Here is a 13,048-nt window from a genome sequence, read left to right as displayed (position 1 = left end):
GCCACGACGCCACAGCCCCAGGCCGCCGCTTGGCCTGGAGAGAGTGTTCCACCCCCCCCCCCCCCGCAGCCGAGACATTCTCAGAAATGCATATCAGTCTAGGCAGCTGAGGTGGGCGATTCGGCTCGTTCTCAAAACTGCACGCCCGCACCTGTCTTCAGTGGTAGAATTAACCAGAAAACCTCGAAGACTGAGCTCGCTGCAGGGTGGGGAGGCTGGGACCTGTTTGCTTTCTATTTCTCGAGGGCTGTTGTAACTGTGGACTTTTAAATGAAAGTCCTCGTTCAAATAATATTAATAAAGTAATATCGGTCAGTATGCCTGTAATAGAAATATATCAGATGCACCTGTCTGGATGGCTATGGTTGCCAGTGCCAATGAGAATGATGCTGGCCTCAGAGATGAGGAGATCCTTCCTCCAGTCTTCCACGAGGACAATCTGGCACCTGTCAGACTACCCCAGGGTTCTGAATCTCCCCGGAGTAAGGGGCGGGGTAACGCCCAGAGGTTCCGCCTCTGGCTGGTGTGGTTCCCATGGCAACCCCTAAGCGCCCCCCCCTTTCTCGTGGGTTGGGAGGGGTGGGTGTGGCCGCAGGACCCTAGGGGATCTCATGCCCCCTCCCACCGGGAGAGGCAACACGCTCCAAGGTGGTAGGGTGGGAAGGCGAGCTTCCCAAGGGTTAGCTGGAGCCCTTAGCAGTGAAACATGGTGGGGTGTGGTCCTCAGGACAGCCTGGGTGTGGGGAGGGACGTGGTTCCTTTGAGGACACCTGCACACTAGAGTCTACCTTGAATCCCACCCCCCTGAGGCTCTGGGCTGAATCCGGGAGAGGGCTGCGCGGGGTCACATCCGGTCCATGTGTGCCCTGGGGACTGTGACTAGACCCCCAATACGTCTGTAGATCCAACAAAGGGTCTTAAATGAGTGGTGAAAAAAGGATGGAGTTGTTCTGAGCGCGTAGCTCGTACCCTCGTCGAGCGAAAACCAACCCCCCCCCAAAAAAAACCCAAAAAACAAAAAACCACGACTAAGAGCGCAGATCCTAAATCACACAACCTCGATGAACAAAGCAGCGAGCTCCCCTAGAAGACCGCAGGTGAATGCTCGGGTGCGAATGGCGGCAGAAGCTCAACGCCAAGATCTCCCTGTTCATCACCTCCTGTTCCATAACGCGGGTCCCAGCCGGGTCCTTCAAAAGCCTGACCACAGCACTTGGCATGCTTAAGATAGAGACGTGACTCGCCGCAAAAAGATGGCACCTCGCATTCAGAGGGGGGAAAAAACCGGAGGAGGGGTGGCAGCGAGAGGAGACACAGCCTACTCTCCCCCTCCTCGCCCCCCCAGGTCCACACCCACTGCCGCAGTGAGGGGCGAGCCCTGCGCGCCAGCCCGCGCCTCCGGCAGGGAGCGCACACGCCGGGAGCCCGGCGCAGAACGCAGAGAAAGAAAAGCGCCCCGAAATGCACCTGCAGCCCTCGCGTGGGTCTGTGCGCGCTCTCGAGCGAGAAGCCGCGGCCGGCCAGCCCACTGACACCGCGAGCCCAGGTGACCCCTGCCTCTTGGAGCTTCCATACTGGTGTCGGCGCACTACCTATTCTCGGGCTCGGCGCTACCCCTGTCACTGTACCAAGCACGCGCAGGGGGAAGGGCGCCTAAAGTGACAGCGCATGGACCCCTCCCCATTCTACCAATTCCTCCCAGCCCCCAAATGTCCCCTGCCGGCATCTGAAGGAGGGATAGGGGAGGGGGCGGGCCACCGCCTTAAATCAGGGCCGGAGAAGGCCCTGACAGAATCACTGTCAGGCAGGTATGGGGAGAGACATGCTGGCAGTCCTGTTTTCTAGAACCCGATCCACACCTTCCGTAGTACTGATGACAATCGCGGCAGAGAAATCTGATTTCAGGTTCGGTTTCGGGGGTCATCGTTGGACGCCCCCACACCCCACACACAGACACATACAGACCCACGCCCATTGCGGCAAAAGGCGGACATCCAGACTACAGAACCCCCCTCCCCTAGGTCACAGCCATCCGCGCCCCACCCTTAGGGCACAGCCCACCCCCACCCCCGTTTGCGCGGAGCGGATGGTGAGGACCCCAGCACACATAGATATACGCACTCGCCCGCGTGCGTGCATCTCCTGCACGCGTTCTTTCCCAGCTCCGCAGCGCCCAGGGCGCAGAGGGGGCTCCCGCGGTTGCGCCTGACTGATGCCCAGCTCTCTAAATCCATCTCTGGGGCGAGGGGCGGCAGGAGGATGGCGCACAGGGGCAGATGGGGACCGGTTTTAGAGTTGCGGCGCTTACCTGATGATCGACAGAAGGCGAGGACAGAAGAGGACAGCGGAGGAGAAGGTTGGCTGTGGCGGCGGCGGCGGCAGAAGGTGGGCGGTGGCGGCGGCGCTGCTGCTGGTGCCCGGGCTGGTGGGTGGCGGAGGACTGCGAGCGCGCGCGCGACCTAGAGAGCGCGTTCCCGAGGCCGGCTGGCGGCGCAGGCGCGAGCCACGGGAGCGCGAACCTCCTCAGGGGAGGGGAGGGCAGTGAGGCCCGCCCGGACACTTCCCCATTCGGCTACCAGGGGGCGCGCGCGAGCGCCCCACAGCCCTCCCCCTCCCTGCCCCCACTTCTGAGCCTCCAGGCTCGCGTCTGTCCTCGCTTCCCTTCCCGGGTCCCGCCACGCCTCGGGCCGCTGAGCTGACCGCCGCGCGCACGCGCGCTCCGTGGCGCACGCGCACCCCGGCCTCCCGGGGCTGCAGCCTTTGTCTAGTCCAGGGGTCTCCTCCCTCTGTCCCCGCGGGGTCGAGGCGGAGCGGTGTGCGGGCGGTCAAACGCTTTTCAGTGCACCCTCGCTGGCTCGCCAGGCGGTATACCCTGGACCCCGAGGCCTCCTGCGGGTTCCCCAAAGTCTCCCAAAATGTGGTCTTCCGGATAGCACCCACTTTCCCAGGGGCCTCTGTTTGCTTTCTTTACACCTTTTTTTGGTTAATGCCCTAAGGGAATTATTTCCTTGACAGATCCTCTTGAAGGAGATTAACTTGATCATAATACAGTTTCGTTTTCGTGAGGGGGAAAAAAAAAATCACGGGGCATTCAAACCCATTTAGGTATCTCTAACTGTGAGCTTTTAAGAAAGGTCTTAAAATAGGTTAAGTTCTAATGATGCTTACCACACTGCAAAGCATTTTCACAAAGTTATTTTTATCTTTTATTGAGACACCTTTGTACAGCTTGAGAGCAGAATTTTTAAGGTGTCTGCTGGAGATGGGCCACCTGCTGGATGTCAGACTTCCGGTTGAAACTGGCTGCTAGTCCTCTTTCCAGCCACCTAGGCGTGGGTTGTGGCTGCAGCTTAATTTCTCACCTCCCGGAAGCTCAAAGCTCTTGGGCGGCTGGAGCCTGCTCATCACAATGAAGAGGGGCGGGCCCCTCTTGCCTTGATGAAACAGAAACTTGACTTCTTTTTTGGACATTTTTTTTCTTTGTATGTTTTTCAAGGCAGGTGCTCACTGTGTTGCCCTGGCTGGCCTAGGACTCACAGAGATCCACCTGCCTGCTGCTGCCTGCAGAGTGCTGGGATTAAAGCTGTGCGCTCGCTGGCCAGTGCACTTGGGAGGCAGAGGCAGGTGGATCGTTGTGAGTTTGAGGCCAGCATGGTCTACAAAGCGAGTCCAGGACAGCCAAGGCTAACACAGAGAAACCCTGTCTCGAAAAACCAAAAACCAAACCAAACCAAACAAAAAAAAAAAGCTGTGCACTTTCCCAAGCTATTGTTTTTTAAAAAAACTCCAGTGTTGTGCCAGCTCATCTGTGATCCCAGTTTTCCCCTTTCTCAGCCCACCTGTAACACAATTTTCAGACATAATGCTTTCAGTCATGGCGGTCTCTTGCCCAAAGACGTCTACCAGTTTTCAAACAGCTGCACTTAAACTCCTTGGCCTGGCCTTCATCCTCCCCCCTTGGTCAGAACTCCCTCCCGTGCCGCTTTTATGGATTGCCAACTCTGTGACTGGGCTACTCCACTAAATCTCCTTCCCGCCTCTGGGCCCTGGGGTTTCCTTTGCCCTCAAGGTCCTTCCTCTTTCTCCTGCCCACTAGTACCCTACCTAACCTTCAAACTGCAGCTTAGATTTTACCTTCTCTGTACAAGGTCTTTAGCCAAATTATTCTCGAGGAGAGGAGTCAGTATTTATCTTGCAGGGCGGCACTTTATTATTGTCTCCTGTAGCTGCCTTTTCCCGTGTGGGTATCGCACACCTTGGCCCATTACCAGCTATGCAGTGCACACATGTCCAAACAGAAGCTTAGGGCATTGCAAGTTTCTATGTCTTTGACTCTTCCTTTCTACTATAAGAAAGACATTCTCAGCCGGATGTGGTGGCGCACACGTCTTTAATCCCAGCACTCAGGAGGCTGAGGCAGGCAGATCGCCTGGTCTACAAAGTGAGTCCAGGACAGCCAAGGTAACATAGAGAAACCCTGTCTTGAAAAACAAAAACAAAAGCAAAACAAAACAGAAAAGAAAGACATACTTACTGCCGGGTGCTGCTCCCGCAGCCCAAATTCTGGAGTGAAAAGGCTCAAGGAAATACGAATACCATGAGCAAAAATTAAAATTTGTTATAGGAGCCACCAAGATTTTGGGAGCTGGTTGTTAGCATGACAAAGCTGACTATGGCAATTTAACGTGTGTGTGTGTGTGTGTGTGTGTGTGTGTGTGTGTGTGTAAGTTTTTTAAAAATTTATTTATTACTATGTATACAGTGCTCTGCCTTCATGTACACCTGCAAGCCAGAAGAAGGCATCAGATCACATTATAGGTGGTTGTGAGCCACCATGTAGTTACTGGGAATTGAACTCAGGACCTCTGGAAGAGCAGTTAGTGCCCTTAACCTCTGAGCCATCTCTCCAGCACCCTGCCGGTAAGTTATACAGTAACAAGTTGCACTCACTAAATGATAAGTTGTGTATATGTCATTATCATTTTCAAGGTCAATGCCTTTGTTACATTTTATTTTCTTAATACATGTCATCTGTAACCATCAAAGTGACACTCCTCCACATTCAAATTTACCTTTATGAGCCCCTAATATAGAGTATGACTGAGAACTGTCAAGGACCTAATGACCCTGCAGTCCCATGACACTGAATGGTCACAGTTGCCTGCACTAAATGGAAGCAATGAATGCTAGAAAGAGTCTTAAGCAGATCTGCCCCTGAAACGTCTGTGATGTGGAGTTGAGTGTTCATTCCAGATAATTTGATCACTGTGGGTAGCTAATGGCTTACTAATGCAGGCCAAGAAAATGCATCTCTTCTCATCCCTCTACCCCTCCCTCTTGCTGAAGGAGAAAGCTCATGCCTCTTGGGTCCAGCACACGCCCGCCCGTGGAGGACCATAGATGGCAGATTGGCATAAGGAAAAGGAGACTGACAGGGGCATCAGGCTGTGGGCCCGATTTTAGCCATCACGCGTGAGGTTAGAAAAATTCATTACCGTCTTCTTGCTTCCGGTCCTCTAGTGAATAGTCTCCCCGATGGAGTCAGAGCCCAGATCGATAGGAGTCTGGGAGGTCTGCCACCAAATGTATTCACAAGATAAGCTGATGCATTCAAACAAATGGATCCTAACTGTAATGGTTTTAACAGTAGTGCGGGTGGGAATTGCAGATTGGGGCACATAAGCTCTCCCTCCCTGGGAGACTATGGAGCTAACCTCCTTCCATTCTGGGGGCACTGCCACTTCTTAGGGCCTCGTCCTTTTGGAAGGGATGAGGCTGGGTTGTCACTTACAGGTCCGACTGGAGGGAGGAGAGGGGCACGTGGAGGAGGTGCTGGCTGTCCTAGAGGCTGGCACGGGATCTCCTTAGTCATCTTCAACCAAAAGATTAAGAAATGTAGGAGAGTTGTGGGTTCTGGAAGAAGATGATAAAGGATTTCAGTAAACGCCAGGGTCTGCTTTATATATTCTATTCTGGGGGCTTAAAGGACCCTGAGAAAATGAGAACAGAGCTTGAGCTCTGGTATGGGACTGTATGGATGAATACTTTGGAAGACCGTGGAGGACAGGGAGGGTGGAATTTTCCAAAGTAGTTGCTAAGAAAAAAAAAAGAGTTGCTAATGCTGTATCGGAGGGTAGCTCACCCACTTTATACCATGGGGCCCTTTGACATCTCAGGAAACCCATTTCCAGAAGAGTGTTTTTAAACACATAAAGTAAAATATGTACAATGACAGGCCAGACCCAGGTTTGGGTCCCAGCACCCATGCCGGGTGGCACACAACTGCTTGTAACTTGAATTCCAGGGGATCTGATGCTCTCTGGCCTCCACAAGCACCTGCATGCACATGGTACACATAAACCCATGCAAGCATACACACACAGACATATAAGTAAAAAGAAATAAGTAATAAAGGATGTGTACAATTACAAAGCAGGCGTTTTATGTTTCATTATCAAAACAATACAATCACTGTGCTACGTTGAATGGTGGGCACGGAGATGTGCCCTTCAGGGAGGACACGCTCCAGTGTTGGAGAGCTCTCTTCAGATGGGCCCCAGGCTGTTCAGACTTCCAGGGGTGGCCTCAGCTACAAAAGTCCCTTGCTTCAAGTGGACATGGTGGTACATGCATAATTCCAACAGCCAGGAGGTAGAGACAGAAGAATCAGAACTTGAAGGTCATCCCAGGCTATTGAGGAAGTTTGAGGCCAGCCTGGGCTACATGACACTCTGTCTCAAAAACAAACAAACAAGCAAATAAAATAATAAATAAACTCTCCTGTCGTAGGAAACCCCGCAGTCAATGGCTGATGGAGCTGTGTGAGTAAAGTCTGGGTCTCTTTGGCCCTTCAATAGATACTGTTTATGGATCATTTTAACTTTAGGTTAAGTCAAAGTCCGCCAGGCTGTTTTGTGGTGAATCTCCAAGGGTCAGCTCCTTCTATCCCCAGCTTTGGTAGGTGCTGATGGAACATTCTAATAAACATTCTATATCCCAGACTGTCTGCTGTTTAGGACCTTCAGCCCAGGGCAGCTGGTATCAGGAATCATCCAAGTAAGCAGAGGGTAAGCTGTTTTTTTTAGAGCTAGTTAGTAAGGTCCCTGTCACCTGCAGTCATTTCAGCACAGCCAGAAGTCCAGTTGCTAATGTCCCTGGGCATGGCATGTGGCTTATTTGGTGTGGTGTGTCAGGTGATTGGAACGCCGAGGAGCTCAAAACTGGGTGGAGTTTGCTCAGGTCAGCTGAGTAGCACCAAACGCTGAGCTTCCTAGCAGGGTAGGTGTGCAACGGCAAAGTCAGAGCCCTTCTTGGGGAAGGAAGGCATCGTTTGCGATGCTCCTGGGATGCTTGGATTTCCAGATTCCTTGGACAGCTGTGAGCTTGCAGGAGTGTGCCCTTGTCCATCCCCTTTGGAAGAAAAATGCAGACTTCCCCTAGGTTGACACATAACTTCAAGCAGAATGTCTGTTCTCCATGCTCTCTCCTGACGTAAATACAAACTAAATTAAAACCAAGGGTTCCGTTGCAGTATACGTCAGTCAGGTAGGATGGCCTAATGGAGAATAGAAGGGAACATGCCCCAGAGGACTTGCAAGACACAGAAGTATGTACCAATGTGAGGGACCTGGGGTGCTAGATTACTTTTTATTATTTTTGAATGATAAGTGTGTCTGTGTGTGTGTGTGTGGGGGGGTCAGGGTATGTGCCTGCAGAGGCCGGAGGCATTGGATCCCTCTGGAGCTGGAGTTACAGGTGATGGTGGGTGCAGGACACACTCTTAACCTCTGAGCCATCTCTCCAGCCCCACAGGATAATGGTCTTATAGAGTCAGGGCCACCGGTGCTCATACATGATAGGATCCAGAGCACTAGAGGCCAGATGTGGCTCTTTGCTGCTGTGAAGGCACGATATTAACATTACTTAGTTTGTTGCAACTTATGTTTATTTCCAGGGGACCCAAGCCACGTTGCTGGTGACCCTTGCCCATCTAGACTACCGCTTCCAAGGTTTCTGACAAATGTAATTCTATTCTAAGTCTCAAATATATATAAGGAAGCCAGGCCTGGCTATGCATGCCTACAATACCTCCTAGGAGGTAAAGTTAGGAAGATCAGAAGTTTATGTTTATCCTGGGTCCATAGGAAGTTCAAGGCCAACTTGACTACATGAGACCATATCTTAAAAAAAAAAAAAAAGGAGTAAACCAAGGACAATTAGTACCAGCTTTATTAGACGGTATACATATGGTCTTCATTTAGTAGGGGGCCTTCTTTTGTCTCCATCTAGAAAGAGGCTCTGGCTCTTTAGATAGACATGGAGCCCTGTCCCATGATTGGCTGACAGGAGCCCTTTGGGTTTATAAGCCCGCAGTGATGATTTCTATGGTTCCCACATAAAAAGTTGAGATCAACATATTCAAGAGCTGAGTATCCTTGCCCCATCCCGGGCACGCACACACGCAGCTGCACACACACATGCACATACACCAAACACACATAAACACATATGCACACACAAATACACACATAAATACACACATGCACACACAAATACGCACACATCACATACATGCACACACATAAATACACACATGCACACACATGGACACAAACACACCACAACACACATACCCACACCCACACACCGCAACACACATACACACACACACACACCACATACACACATAAACACATATGCACACACATGCACACACAAATACACACGCACACACATCATATACACGCACACACATGAATACACACATGCACACACATGGACACGAACACCCCGCAACACACATACTCACATCCACACGCACATACCGCATCACACACACACACACACCCCTTGCGTAGTGAAATGATAGCATCTGGGAAGCCTTTACACTCCACTCTACCAAAGCATACTAAGTGAGAAGCGAAGTTGAGGAGAGCAATGCTCCCCTCAGGGATATGGAGGAGGCAGGAGAGTGGGGTTCCCTTCGTAGCTCCATTTAATCACTGCTCTGGCTCACAGAGCACAGAATCTAAGATGACACCAAGCTGTGGCAGGCTCAGTGAAGTAGCAGCCCCCACAGCCCGCCAAGCCAGAGGCGCTGTCTTTGCTGCAAGAGATTAATAGTTTCAGAATCTTGTGTGGCTGTTGTGAATTTATTCCAGTCTCTCCCTGTCTAGATCTCCAACGTTTGCAATCCTGACTGTACTAAATTTTCCAGCCTGTGTTAAAATCTGGTGTGTGGAAGTTTTTTACTACTACTATCACCACTACCACTATTTTGCTGTTAGGATTACTCTGTAATCCTGGCTGTTTTAGAATTAGCTATGTAGACCTGGCTGGTCTCAAATTTGCACAATTCTCCTGCCTTTGCTTTCCAAGTTCTGGGATTACAGGTGTGCATCACTCTGCCTGGCCAGTCTGTGTGTCTTTCAGTTTACTGCCCTTCATTGCCTGCTCGGTGCTGATGGAGCTGGGCTCATTAAGTGGTCCATATCAGCAGTGCGTCTGTAGTTAAGCTCTGTTAAGCAATGCCCTGGGGTGAGGGAGCAGAAGGAAGGTGCTTTGCTGATTCTGGTGTGGTTGGCTCTTTCTTTCTTTCTTTCTTTCTTTCTTTCTTTCTTTCTTTCTTTTTTGGTTTTTCAAGACAGGGTTTCTCTGTGTAGCCCTAGCTGTCCTGGACTTGCTTTGTAGATCAAGCTGGCCTCAAACTCACGGTGATCCACCTGCCTCTGCCTCCTGAGTGCTGGGATTAAAGGTGTGCCTCACCGCCACCCAGCTTGCTTTTTCTCATAGGATGCTGGAGATGGCCTCGGCCCTGGCTGCACATCCAGCGCCTGGTGTGTACCTCACTGATATGCACTGGGCTCAGCACTGCTGAGAATGCAGCCTCTGAGCCCTCAGCTTCTGCAGTGCGCTCACCTGGTTGTTTGGCTTGCCTGGAGCGGTGTTTCTTGGGACTTTCTCTACCCACACACTGCCCATCCAAGGCTTCACTCTGCCCTAATGTAGGCAGGTTACTGAGAATAACTTTAAACATCTGATCCTCCTGCCTCCACCTTGCAAGTGCTATAATTCAGGCATGGACTAAACAGCAATGATGGCTAAATAATAGCAAAAAAAAAAAAACGAGCTGCATCTGCCAACGGAGGCATATCCCCAACCTATAAAGATTCGCTGTGTGTTGTGTATGTGCTTATGTGCCTGTGTGTGTGTGTGTGTGTGTGTGTGTGTGTGTGTGTGTGTGTGTATACATATACACCTGTACATTTGTGTGTGCAAAGATATGGAGTCCTCAATTACTTTTCCACCTTGCTTACTGAGACAGGGTCTCTCACTGAAGCTTGAGCTCACCAATTGGCTAGACTGGCTGACCAATGAGCTTCAAGGATTCACCTGTCTCCTTCCCCTGCTGCTAGGTACTGAGGTTCCACAGTGCATCCCCATGCCTGCCTTTGATGTTGGTGCTAGGAATCTGAGTGCAAGCCTCCACGCCTGCGCGGCAAGTGCCTTACCACCTGAGGCATCGCTCCAGCCCAAAGAGTCTTTTTAACTAACGCTTTAAGGGTCAAATTACTTTGTGGTTTCTGCTTCCTGTTTGAGCCTGATACAAAGGGATCTGTGTCATCTGGGCGTTCTTCAGGACATTACTTGGGCACACTACCCAATGACATCATTCTAAATGCAGTGCATGAAGGTGGCTGTGATGGCGCATGCCTGTAACCCAACACTCAGGACACTGAGACAGGGGGACACTTGCTCAAGGTCAGCCTGGGCTTGACCAGTGAGCACCAGGCTTGCCAGGGCCTCAGATCAAGACTCCGTCACAGCAAAACAACTGAAAGTGCACATGAAATGTGTCAGATGAGCAAACAGCACATTAAAAGTGTTGGTAAGTGGCACAAACTTCAGTTGGAGGGAGGGTAGGTGGAAGCATCTCATCGGTAAAGTGATTGACATGCAAGCCTGAGGACCGAACCTGATCTTCAGCACTCAAGTAAAAAGACCGTGTCGGAGTTAGGGTTTTGTCGCTGTGAGGAGATGCCATGACTGTGACAACTCTTTGTTTGTTTGTTTTTGTTTCTTTGTTTTCAAGATAAGGTTTCTCCGTGTAGCCTGGACTGCCCTGGAATTCTCTCTCTGTAGACCAGGCTGGCCTTAACTCACCAAGACCCACCTGCCTCTGCTGCCCACATGCTGGGATTAAAGGTATGCACCACTAATGTGCATTGATGTTTTTGTCTGCCTATATGTCTGTGTGAGGGTGTTAGATCCTGGAGTTACAGACATCTGTGAGATGCCATGTGGGTGCTGGGAATTGAACTCAGGTTCTCTGGAAGAGCAGCCAGTGCCCTTAACTGCTGAGCCATCACTCCAGCTCCCAGACCATGACAAGTCTTTTTTTTTTTTGGTTTTTTGAGACAGGGTTTCTCTGTGTAGCCTTGGCTGTCCTAGACTCGCTTTGTAGACCAGGCTGGTCTCAAACTCACAGTGATCCGCCTGCCTCTGCCTCCCAAGTACTGGGATTAAAAGTGTGCGCCACCACCGCCCGCCAACAACTCTTATAAAGAAAGACATTTAATCGGGGCTGGCTTACAGTTTCAAGGTTCAGTCCATCATCATCACGGTGGGAGGCACGGCAGCATGTGGGCAGACATGGCGCTGGAGGAGCTGAGAGTTCTACATCTTAGTCCACAGGCAGCAGGAGACTGTGAGCCACACTGAGTGTAGCCTGAGTACAGGAGATCTCAAAGCCCGCCCTCACAGTGACACACTTCCTCCACCAAGGCCACACCTCCTAATAGTGCCACGCCTTATGAGCCAAGGATACAAATATATGAGTCTATGTGGGACATAACTATTCAAACCAGCACAGCCAGACACTGCACTGTGAACCCACGGTTCCAACACTGGGGAGGCAGAGGCAGAAGGATCCTTGGGATTCATTGGTCAGTTAGTCTTGTTGAATCAGAGAGCTTTAGGTTCAGTGAGAGACCCTGCCTCAAAAAATGAGGTGAAAAAAAAATGAGGTGAAGAGTGATAAAGGGATACCCTCACCCACCCCCCACAGTGTTGACCTCTGACCTTCATACACACGTATGTATGCCAAACCAGTAATAATTTAAGGGGTCTGGTTTGGGCATATACTCCAGACAATGAAATGACTGCATTTTTTTTTTTTTTTTGGCTTTTTGAGACAAGGTCTCTCTGTGTTAGCCTTGGCTGTCCTGGACTCACTTTGTAGACCAGGCTGGCCTCAAACTCACAGCGATCCGCTTGCCTCTGCCTCCCAAGTTCTGGGATCACAGGCATGCACCACCACACCTGGTTGAAATGACTGCATCTTATAGATCATCCCTTATTACAAAAAAAGTGCTAAGTTTTTTTTTTGTTTGTTTGTTTTCGAGACAGGGTCTCTCTGTGTAGCCTTGGCTGTCCTAGACTCACTTTGTAGACCAGGCTGGCCTCGAACTCACAGCGATCCGCCTGCCTCTGCCTCCCAAGTGCTGGGATTAAAGGCGTGCGCCACCACTGCCCGGCTAAAAGTGCTAAGTTTTTTGAGTGCTGACATGATACTACAAATGAAAAATGAAACTCTGTATAGGTGGTGTGTGTGTGTGTAAAACTCGTGCACATGTGCATGTGGGCACACGTGCAGAGGCCAGAGCATGCTGTTAGGTGTCTTCCTCTGTCACTCTCCACCTTGCTGCCTTGAGATAAGGTCTGTCACTGAGCTGGAAGCTTGTGGCTCTGGCTAGGGTAGGCCGGCCATTGCACTCTCAGTCTCCCCCTGTCTCTGCCATGCAGTGCTGGGGTACAGACACACTCCACCACGCCAGGCATTTTGTGTTAAGGCTGGCGATGCAAAATCAGGTCCTCCTGTTTGCAGAGAAAGCACTCTTTTCTGTTTGTTTGTTTTTAAGTTAAATTAACTTATTCATTCATTTTACATCCTCATCGTAACCCCCTCCCTCCTCTCCACCTGGTCCCACCCTCTTTCTCCTCCCCCCGCCCTTTCTCCTCAGAAAAGGGAAGCCCTTCCTTACAAACC

At 50.8% G+C, this 13,048-nt stretch overlaps 1 protein-coding gene across 24 annotated transcripts in view; it reads right to left on the bottom strand.

The window, feature by feature from the left end:
• MAPT (microtubule associated protein tau) overlaps positions 1-2,537 on the bottom strand; it is a 96,268-nt gene extending 93,731 nt beyond the window's left edge. For 3 of the 24 annotated variants that reach the window (XM_084750041.1, XM_084750031.1, XM_084750037.1), the window contains exon 1: positions 2,309-2,520. The gene's annotated coding sequence lies outside the window, so the exon portion shown is untranslated. Of the gene's footprint in view, positions 1-2,308 lie in introns of all 24 variants that reach the window. The other 21 variants (XM_084750034.1, XM_084750036.1, XM_084750025.1 and 18 more) reach the window with 17 other exon arrangements.
• Between the last annotated feature and the right edge of the window lie 10,511 nt (positions 2,538-13,048).

Source organism: Acomys minous, assembly GCF_964271855.1.
Source record: "Acomys minous genome assembly, chromosome: 12".
NCBI classification, from domain to species: Eukaryota; Metazoa; Chordata; class Mammalia; order Rodentia; family Muridae; genus Acomys; species Acomys minous.
Note: the sequence above shows the minus strand (reverse complement) of the source record. Positions and strands in the feature narration are given on the sequence as shown.